At 45.6% G+C, this 10958-nt stretch overlaps 1 long non-coding RNA gene across 1 annotated transcript in view; it reads left to right on the plus strand.

Moving 5' to 3' along the window:
• The first annotated feature begins 10576 nt into the window (after nt 1-10576).
• LOC104988833 overlaps nt 10577-10958 on the plus strand; it is a 14504-nt gene continuing 14122 nt past the window's right edge. The window contains exon 1 of the long non-coding RNA XR_825289.1: nt 10577-10919. This is a non-coding gene — a long non-coding RNA (uncharacterized LOC104988833). The remainder of the gene's footprint in view (nt 10920-10958) is intronic.

Here is a 10958-nt window from a genome sequence, read left to right on the forward strand (position 1 = left end):
CGTGGCCCCGCGCGGTCTGGGGGCGTCCTGGGTGCAAACGAGTCGGGACGCGCCGGGCAGGACCGCCGGGCGGCGCTGATGGCGGGGCAGGAACGCGCGGAAGCCCGCCTTCCTCGCTGCGCCTCACCCTTTCGAATCTTCTTTCCAGCCTCCCTGAGCTCCTCTGAAGGGCCCTGCGGAGGCTTCCACGCTTTTAAAAGGGGGAAATTAACCAGGAGGAAATTAACCTGATTCAAAGAATTGGGAAGGAACCCAAGGTGATTTGAGGTCGGCTTCAACCTCCGCCTGCCACCACATAATCAAAGTAAAATGTACTTACTGTATAAACTGGGCCCAGTACAGAAGTGTAACTAATCAGACCAAAAAGAAAGAGGGAAAAAGAAAAAGTACCCATCATTCCACTAACCGCAAGCAAACAGTTGACATTTGGGGATATTTCTTCACATGAGATTATGTATTTTTTTCTTTTTACATAATAGATAATTCTCTGTAAATTATTTGGGGTATCTTGATTTTTGTGTTTAATAGCTTGAAAATATTTCCCATATCCATGAACACGTCGTTTCTATGGTTCTGTGCTAACATTGTCCAGCTGTAGCAAAATGTAACCGTATTTTTTAAAGATTCAAAGCATAAAAATATTTTTAAAGTTCCTGATTCTTAATATTAAATTGTTCTCCACAAAGACTATGCTAATTTATATTTCCAGTCGCACTGAATGAATGGCCAGATTTACTACACCCATGCATACTGATCAGAGAAAGACTGCGAGGTCTTGAATAGGTAACCCGGTCTCTCCTAGGCACCAAACCTCTGCTCCACGTGCCTCCTTTCATTAAAAACGTGAAGAAAATTTCAGAGCCTTTTGGACTCAGACATTCAGACTACTTGGGGACTTTGGCCAGTTCTTGATTCTCAGTTTCCCGACCATTTTCTGTTCCCCTGAAGTTTTGAAAGGATACCACCCAATGGGTTATCTTAAAGATGAAAGAGGAATCAGCCGGAATTCTCTCTTTCAGACCGCTGCTCATCTCCTCCCTCCAGGTAAGCTTCCTTCACAGTATATCAAAATACTCAGGATGCAGCCTGCTAATAGATGCAGAGGCTCTCCTGGGATCAGGCCTCAAAGTACAGATGTTAAGTAATTATTCCTATTAAGAATTCGGGGTGGTGGGTGGGAGGGGGGAATTCCCCGGCCATCCAGTGGTTAGGACTTGGAACTTTCACTGCCAAGGGCCTGGGTTCCAGCCAGACTACTGGGGACTTTGTTCATTTCCTGGTGGGGGAACTAAGATCTCACAAGCCCTGTGGCAAAGGTAGGGAGGTGGGGGGAAGAAAAGAAATCTCTGCTTCCTAAGTACAGGTAGAAGGATGAATGGCTAAAGAAGATACCAGGTATACATAATTCAGTCTTTAGGGCATTATGCTAGGTGGGATAAACCAGACAGAGAAAGACAAATACTGTAAGATATCGTGGAATCTAAAAAAACTGGTAAAAATGGAATGGTGTTTACCAGGGTCTGGGGGGTGGCAGATTAGGGGAGGTATTGTTTAAGGGTGTGTGTGTGTGTGTGTGTGTGTGTGTGCACTCAGTCATGTCTTGATTCTTTGGAACCTCACAGACTGTAGCCCACCAGGCTCGTCTGTCCATGGGATCTCCCAGGAAAGAATACTGGAGCGTGGTGCCATTTTCTACTCCAGGGGATCTTCCCCACCCAGGGATTGAACCCACATCTCTTGAGTCTCTTACATCTCCTGCATTGTGAGGCGGATTCTTTACCATTGGGCCACCGTAATGATACATACATGCTTGCAACTATAGATGAATAAGTCCTGGAGATCTAGGGCTCAGTACAGGGATTATGGACAACTATATTGTTTTATAAACAAACTTGTCAAGAAACTAGATCTTAATTCTTCCCACCACAAAAATTCAGTAGTTTATGATGTGATCAAAGTGCTAGCTAATGCTCCAATGGTAATCACATTGTAAATGTATCAGTTCAACTTACACAATGTTATATGTCAAATACATTTCAATTTTTTTAAAAGTCCCATATAGGGACTTCCTTGGTGGTTGAGTGGTTAAGAGTCTGCCTTCCAATGTGGGAGATGTAGGTTCAATCCCTGGTCTGGGAACTAAGATCCCACATGCCCCGGGGTGACTAAGCCTGTGCACAGTGACAGCTCCAGCGCCCCACGGAAGAGACTGCATCGTGCCACAAGGAAAGATCCCGAATGCCACAACTAGGACCAGACATAGCCAAAAATAAAATAAATACATACATAATTTTTTAATAAGTCCCATATTGCTGGAACCTTAGAGAATAAACCTTATAGAATAAAATAGAAAACAAACAACATTGTGCATACAAGTGATTTCACTCTAACCTCATCCCACAAATACTAACATTTAAATGGATAAGAGCTATAATAAAGGTGAATTCAAAATGCCAAGAGGAAAAAAAAATCCCTTCTTCTCCAAAACTGGAGTGCCTCTCCATGCAGGACTTGCTTGGCAAGTCACAATACTAGATTCCCCAAATCTGAGTGGCTGAAGGGACTCTGAGTGACTTTCTGGAGCTTCATAATACAGCTCAGTGGTAAAGAATCTGCCTGCCAATGCAAGAGATGAGGGTTTGATCCCTGGGTTGGGAAGATCCCCTGGAGAAGGAAATGGCAACCCACTCCAGTATTCTTGCCTGGGAAATCCTACGGACAGAGTAACCTGGTCGGCTGCAGTCCTTGAGGGTCACAAAGAGTCAATAGGACTTAAGGATTTAGCAACAACGAATAATAGAATAAGTAATACTAGTCACTCTATTGAGCAGGAGCTTGCATGCTCTGAGAGGTAGATCATAATCACCTTTTGAGGAAGTTTTATTATGCATGGCCCTCATTTTACAGTTGAGGACACTGAAGTCAGAGTGGTTTGTCTGATTCCTTGACACTCTGTAACAGATAGAATCTGTCACTCTCTCCTTTACCCCTTTGCACCACCAGAGAGTGTGAGTATGAACAAGATCTGCACTTTCCCTGAAATTCTAAACCCTTGTGTAAAAGGTCTTCCCAATCATAGCACAGCGCTGATGGAATCGAAAAGCAGCAGCAACCCACTTTGCATGTTTACTTCTATCTGGGTGCGCATGTGTCATCATGTGTTTTTCCCGTGTCCTATTCATTAAGCTGGCCTGTATTTCCAGCCCCATAATTTCAGCTCACTCCTGCTGCTGCTGGTGGAGCCTCCTGTTCTGGCCTTATCTCTGATGTTCAGTTCAATTCAGTCGCTCAGTGGTGTCTGATTCTTTGCAACCCCATGGACTGCTGCATGCCAGGCTTCCCTGTCCATCACCAACTCCCAGAGCCTGCTCAAACTAACATCTTTGACGTTAGTTATATACATATATTTGCCTTGCATCGCCCATCTGGGCCCCTGGCCTTGTGATGTTTTTAAAAACTGCTTTCACTATTCTTTCTGGAGTGATGTGTTGTTTACTTCTTTGCAGTTTCGTTAAGACAACGAACGCTTCTCTTAGCATCACTAAATCACAAAATGACTGAATTATCAAGCCAGAAGAGACCTTTGCCAGTGTCTGCTGCTGCTACTGCTAAGTCGCTTCAGTCATGTCCGACTCTGTGTGACCCCAGAGACGGCAGCCCACCAGGCTCCCCCGTCCCTGGGATTCTCCAGGCAAGAACACTGGAGTGGGTTGCCATTTCCTTCTCCAATGCATGAAAGTGAAAAGTGAAAGTGAAGTCATTCAGTCATGTCCGACTCTCAGCGACCCCATGGACTGCAGCCTACCAGGCTCCTCCATCCATGGGATTTTCCAGGCAAGAGTACTGGAGTGGGGTGCCATTGCCTTCTCCTTGCCAGTGTCTACTCATCATTTTTTAAAATCATTTAATTTATTTTTTTATGGTTGTGCTGGCTCTTGTTGCTTCTCAAGCTTTTCTCTAGTTGTGAGGCACAGGCAGTGGCTTCTCTTGTTGCAGAGCATGGGCTCTGCTCTACGGTGGGTGGGCTTCAGTAATTGCGGCTCCCAGGCCCTAGAGCGCAGGCTCAACAGTTGTGGCTCATTGGTTTAGTTGCTGTGTGATACATGTGGGATCTTCCCTGATCAGGAATTGAACCCGTGCCTCCTGCATTGGCAGGCAGATTCTTTACCACTGAGCCACCAGGGAAGCCCCTCTACTCATCATTTTAAAGAAGCGGTGTTCTGGTCACTCTGCTACTTGAGTCACTGAGGCTAGGCAAAGGCCAGGACACGGGTGGCCAGTGCTCTTTCCTGCAGCCTCTGGAGACTGGTTGCTTCCTTGACTCCAAGCTCTGGAGATGAGCACGGGTAATCCACCAGTGCCCTGAGATGAGCAGAAACTTCTGTCTCCTGGCTTTTCAGGATGATTGCATAGCTAATCCTGAATTCTTGAGCAATGTGAATTTTGCTTGTACTAATTCTGCAGAATATCCTAATAAACTCTCTCTCTCTCTCTTTTTTTTTTTGGCCAGGCTGCCCAGCTTATAGGATCTTAGTTCCCCAGCCAGGAATTGAAACCCAGGCCTTCAGCAGTGAAAGCACAGAGTCCTAACCAGTGGACTGCCAGGGAGTTCCCATAATGGGCCTGCACTGGCTCAGCATCTGACCCTCAGTAGTATGACAGGGAGAAGAGCAGGGACAAAGGAGGACCTTTCAAAAATTCTACTATTTCATGCAGAAGGAACAGAGCCTCCCTCTTCCTGGCCCAAGTCTTAAAGCTTCCTGAGAGCTGGCAAGAGGTTTATTTTATTTCTTCTTTCAAATGATTTAAAATTTATTTTACAACCTTATCACAGGACTTCCCTAGTGATCCAGTGGTAAAGAATCTGCCTGCCAATGCAGGGGACATGGGTTTGACCCCTGGCCCAGGAAGATTGCACATGCTGCAGAGCAGCTAAGCCTGTGCCCCACAGCTACTGCGTCCGTGTGCCACAGCTGCTGAAGCCCGTGCTCCCAACAGGAGAGTAGCCCTTGCTCACCGCAGCTAGATAGAGACCGCTCAAAGCAATGAAAACCCAGTGTAGCCCAAAAATTAAATAAAAACAGAACAAAACAAAAACTATTTTGCATTTGTACTATATGGAATACTATGTACCGGAGAAGGCAATGGCACCCCACTCCAGTACTCTTGCCTGGAGAATCCCATGGACAGAGGAGCCTGGTAGGCTGCAGTCCATGGTGTGGCTAGGAGTCAGACACGACTGAGTGACTTCACTTTCACCTTTCACTTTCATGCATTGGAGAAGGAAATGGCAACCCACTCCAGTGTCCTTGCCTGGAGAATCCCAGGGATGGGGGAGCCTGGTGGGCTGCTGTCTATGGGGTGGCACAGAGTTGGACACGACTGAAGGGACTTAGCAGCAGCAGCATACTATGTACCATTAAGAAAAAAACCAAACAAACCCTATCACAAACAACACAGGAACATCTTTACAGTTTATTGTCAGGATTTTTTTGGTTTTTATTTTTAATTTTAAAAACACTGTGTTATATTTTTATGTAACATATATTGCTTCAGTTCTGCAATTTGCTTTCCTCCCTTTTTGTAAAGTGTTACACACACACACACACACACACACACACGCACACAGATGCAAATACCAAAAGTGTACAGTGTAATGAATTTTCCTGAACTGAACACACCCAGTTACTTGTTTGCAGATCAAGAAACAACATTTCCATCACCCCAAAAGCCCCCCTGCATAGACTTTTTGTTATTTTTTTCTTCCCTCTTTTCATAAATTTGCCTGATGTAAAATGGGATTTTTTTAAATTGTTTATTTTTAATTGGAGGATAACTGCTTTACAAATTGGTTTTCATACATCAACACGAATCATATATATATATATATGTCAGTGCTACTGTCTCAATTTGTCTCACCCTCTCCTTCCCTCAAAATGGGATTTTTATTTGACTTGAAGATGGCACACTCTGCAGCTTCCTAGCATCCAACATATGTACAACAGAAGAAATATTTCCCTTTTCATTGGAAAAAACCCTGATGCTGGGAAAGACTGAGGGCAGGAGGAGAAGGGGACGACTGAGGACGAGATGGTTGGATGGTATCAACGACTCAGCAGACATGAGTTTGAGCAAGCTCTGGGAGATGGTGAAGGACAGGTGAGCCTGGTATGCTGCAGTTCATGGGGTCACAAAGAGTTGGACACAACTAAGCAACTGAACAACAGCAGTCTTCTAAGGCCAACTGAAAGTCAAATTCATTAAAAAACTCTGGTTGCTCAGGAGAAAGATTGAGTGTAGATCCGTACATATTTAAAGCTAGAAGGAATTTTGGAAAGAGAAACTTATGGTCAAGGCATTGGAGCTCTCAGACAGATCTAGAACTGGAGCCCTGGCCTTCCAACAAACCACCATTATTCCTCGTATTGTTAATGTCATGTAAATAGCCATGACCTAGATTGGAGAGACAGCAGGAAGGGCAACTTCAGGAAGATTTCCTGTAAATGGTTGAGTGACAAGGGCTTCCCAGATGGCACAGTGGTAAAGAATCTGCATGCCAGTGCAGGAGATGCAAGAGATGTTGGTTCAATCCTTGGGTTGGGAAGATCCCCTGGAGAAGGAAATGTCAACCCACTCTAGTATTCTTGCCTTGGACATCCCATGGACAGAGGAGCCTGGTGAGCTACAGTCCATGGGGTTGCAAAGAGTTGGACACAACTGAGGGACTGAGCACAGGCACATAGCTGAATAATAATGCTGTGGCAAACCTTGAACAAGGATTTAGGTGGGGACTTCTTTGGTGGTCCAGTGGTTAAGGATTCACTTGCCAATGCAGGGAACACAGATTCAATCCCTGGTCCAGGAGGATCCCACATGCCATGGAGCAACCAAGCTGGTATGCCACAACTGCTGAGTCTGCATGCCCTAGAGTCTGTGCTTCAAAGCAAGAGAAGCCATCACAATGAAAAGCCTCGACACCCCAACTAGAGGGTAGCCCACACTAGAGAAAGCCACCCCCCGCGACCCTGCAGCAACACAGACCCGGTATGGCTAAAATTTAAAAAAAAATTGTTTGAACCTAACTGCTTGATAAATAGATCCATTAGGTTTTTTTGTTTTTATAATTGCTTTACATAATTTTGTTGTTTTCTGTCAAACCTCAACATGAATCAGCCATAGGTATACATATATCTCCTCCCTTTTGAACTCCCCTCCTGTCTCCTTCCTCATCCCACCCCTCTTGGTTGATACAGAACCCCTGTTTGAGTTTCCCAAGCCATACAGCAAATTCCCGTTGGCTATCTATTTTACATATGGTAATGTAAGTTTCCATGTTACTCTTTCCATACATCTCACCCTCTCCTCCCCCTCCCCATGTCCATAAGTCTATTTGCTATGTCTGTTTTTTAATTGCTGCCCTGTAAATAAATTCTTCAGAATTCCATATATGTGCATTGGAATACGATATTTATCGTTCTCTTTCTGACTCACTTCAGTCTGTATAATAGGTTCTAGGTTCATCCACCTCATTAGAACTCAAACGCATTCCTTTATATGGCTGGGTAATATTCCATTGTGTATATGTACCACAACTTCTTTATCCATTCATCTGTCGATGGGCATCTAGGTTGCTTCCATGTTCTAGCTATTGTAAATACTGCTGCAATGAACAATGGGATACATGTGTCTTTTGGGATCCACTAGGGTTTTTTGTTTTTTTTTTAATGCCTAAGGTGAGGAAAGATCGGGCTCTTTAAGTTACTTCAGTATCTTTAGTCCTATGTGTCAACAGATGTTCAGCTGGTACACCAGAGTCTAGGATGTTTTCTACACAGACAAGGAAATTAAGTCTCAGACAGTAACTTGAGTTACTTTAAATAACCGAGTTAAGTCATCCAGATGAGGCTGACCCAGGTTTTATCTGGCCTGAAGCTTATATGACTGTTGGAGCCCTCTGTACATACAATAATGCACAATTAGGTCAAGGGCTAAATTGGGTGGAAGGCTTGCCAAGCCTATTCAAAGAGGAGTTCTGATCTTAAAAATAAGACTAGAAAAGGTAAGAATAGATAAGCATTTTGTTGTTGCTTAGTCGCTCAGTCATGTCTGACTCTTTTGCAACCCCATGGACTGTAGCCTGCCAGGCTCCTCTGTGCTTGGGATTCTCCAGGCAAGAATCCTGGAGTGGATAGCATTCCTTGCTCCAGGGGATCTTCCTGAACCAGGGACTGAATCCGAGTCTCCTGCACTGCAGGCGGATTCTTTACCTCTGAACCACTGGGGAAGCCTGGAAAGATAAAAATAGAAAACGGGATGAGAAAGCACTCCTAGAAATGTGAGTCTAGCTGGGTCATCTGCACACTTGACCTCTCTAAGCAGGAAACTGAGAGTGGGAACACAGCTCCTGCGCCTTCTCAGGGGACTGGAAAGGGCTTCGGCATCAAAGTTGAGTTTGACTTCTAGCTCCACCACTTCCTAGCTCTGTGATCTGGGTAACTCACTTACCACTCACCATCTCTGGTGTTACGGCAGCAGTAAAACTCACAGCCCACAAGACTGTGAGGGTTACACACAGGGATGTCTTAGATATCAACAGATGAAAGTGTCTGCTCGACAGCAGGCATGCAACTCTCTGAATCTCCCTCTCTTTCCTCTGTTCCCACACAGATATCATGTACATTTGGAGACGAAACAAATATAGACGAACTGGTGAGTGGAGTTTCCTTCTTGTGTGGGTATAAATAAATGTGCATATATGGCAAGCAACTGTCTACGAAAGATGCAAATCAGACCAAGTTGGCAGATATCTGGTTGGTGTCTCGTCTTGGTGCAGCACCTAGCTCGGTGTCTATTTTCAGGGGTTCCCAATTATCCACAGACCAAGGTCGAAACTCCTTATCCTTGTATTTGAAATTTCCTGAAATCTCAGCTTATCCTTTTGGGACTTCCCTGCAGGTCCAGTGGTTGCTGCTACTGCTAAGTCACTTCAGTCGTGTCTGACTCTGTGCGACCCCATAGATGGCAGCCCACCAGGCTCCCCCGTCCCTGGGATTCTCCAGGCAAGAACACAGGAGCGGGTTGCCATTTCCTTCTCCAATGCATGAAAGTGAAAAGTGAAAGTGAAGTCGCTCAGTGGTATCCGACCCTCAGCGACCCCGTGGACTGCAGCCTTCCAGGCTCCTCAGTCCATGGGATTTTCCAGGCAAGAGTACTGGAGTGGGGTGCCATTGCCTTCTCCGGGTCCAGTGGTTAGAACTCTGCTTTCACTGCTGAGGGCCCAGGTTCAATACCTGGTTGGGAAACTAAGATCCTGCAAGCAGTGTGTCCAAAAGAAAAAAAAAAGGATTCAACTTAACCTTCTGACACCCCCCTCGCTCCCCGGGACCCAACCCAAACCAGTCTTCTAACCAGACTGGTTTCTTCACTGTCTTTAAATACCACCAGGGCCTCAGGGAAAGCCAGGAATTGTCTCTTTTCTTCACAGTCCTGGATCCTATCCATCTTTTAAGACTGGTGCCCTCTCCTGCAGGGAGCATTTTCCGACTGATCCCAGGCCCTGGGAATTGCAGCCCTCCCATTTGAACCATGCAGTCAGGAATTAACCATGCACTACCTTATTTTGTTTTATAGCTTTTAGGGAGTTTGTTTTTCCTTCCAATTGCGTTGTAAGTTCAGTGCAGTGTCATGGAAATAACATCAGACTGAAAGCAGAGACTTGGCTTCTGTTTCTAACTTTCTGTGTAACCCCAGGGCAAATTTACTCAGAAGTCAGGGTACTGGATAGGGAAACTCTTAACCTCTTTTCTTAAAAATTAGGACCCTCTCCTCAAGCCCCCAACTCAGTGATACGCAAGTTATAATTTCATTAAAAAAAAAAAAATCCAAGCATTTGTTGATGACTTGGGATGAGAAAATGAGACCAAAACACAGAGCTTGCTCTCAAGAAATTTGCAAGGGAGGATTAGATGCACATACTCACTTGTGGAATTAACTGAATGAAGGGTCAGGAGCTAAAAGGTCAGAAACTAGTGGAGTATTTGACATTCTATCTAGCAGTGGCCTTTGTCTCCCCACTGCACTGAATCCCAGCTTTCCCCCTACTCAAGGACCCCACCTTGGGCACTCCTCCAAAGCTGAGCCTGGCCCAATAAATTAATCCGGCTGCAATACCCAGAGGGGAAGCACCAGGAGAGGATAAGGCATTAAGAAACCCGGCACAATGACTAGCCCAGAGTAATTTCTTTGATGGTTTTATTATATGCAAAGCGCCAGTTCTACCTCTTTCTATATTAACTTGGCTCATCCTCACTTTATCTTCCATCTACAGATGAGGGGCTAGAGGCAGACAGAAGTCACATGGCTTGCCCAAGACACCTAGAAGGAGGAAGGGCTCGGCCTGGAATTGAGGCTGTCTGCCTCCAAGTCTTCTCTTCCAACCTCTGGCCCAAACTGTCTCTCGATAAAGGTTTTCTATTCTGCCAGCTCTGATCTATTTCCTCAGCTACCCTGAGACAGACAGGAGGTAGAGGACAGATACATTTTCCCCGGGGAGAGGAAGATCTAAAGGGTATTAACTGATAACCGAGGCTGGAACTGCCAGTTCAGGGTAGTCAATCTGACCCTGAATAGCAGGCAAGGATCAGGGCAGACAGAAAGGCCCTGGCCACCCGGAGGTCTGGTCTTGGCTCCGGCTCTAGGAAATCTTTTCACCTTTTGAACCTCAGGTTTTCCCCCACCTTCAGAGTAAGAGAAAGGGAAGGGAGGTGGGCTGGGTGAGCTAGCTAGCGGATCCCTCTCATGTTCGGGTTACGGAGCGGTGATGAATGGAGAAGTGTGCGAAGACTGTACAATCAGGTCTGTGTGTGCAGGAGGGCGTCTCCGCTGGTGGAGGCAGGAAGGCGGTGTGTCGGTGCAGGCTTGTGAGTACGCAGGGCTGCAGACGGGGCAGGAAACTTGAG

This window comes from Bison bison, unplaced genomic scaffold (assembly GCF_000754665.1).
Source record: "Bison bison bison isolate TAMUID 2011002044 unplaced genomic scaffold, Bison_UMD1.0 scf7180017864143, whole genome shotgun sequence".
Lineage (NCBI taxonomy): Eukaryota > Metazoa > Chordata > Mammalia > Artiodactyla > Bovidae > Bison > Bison bison.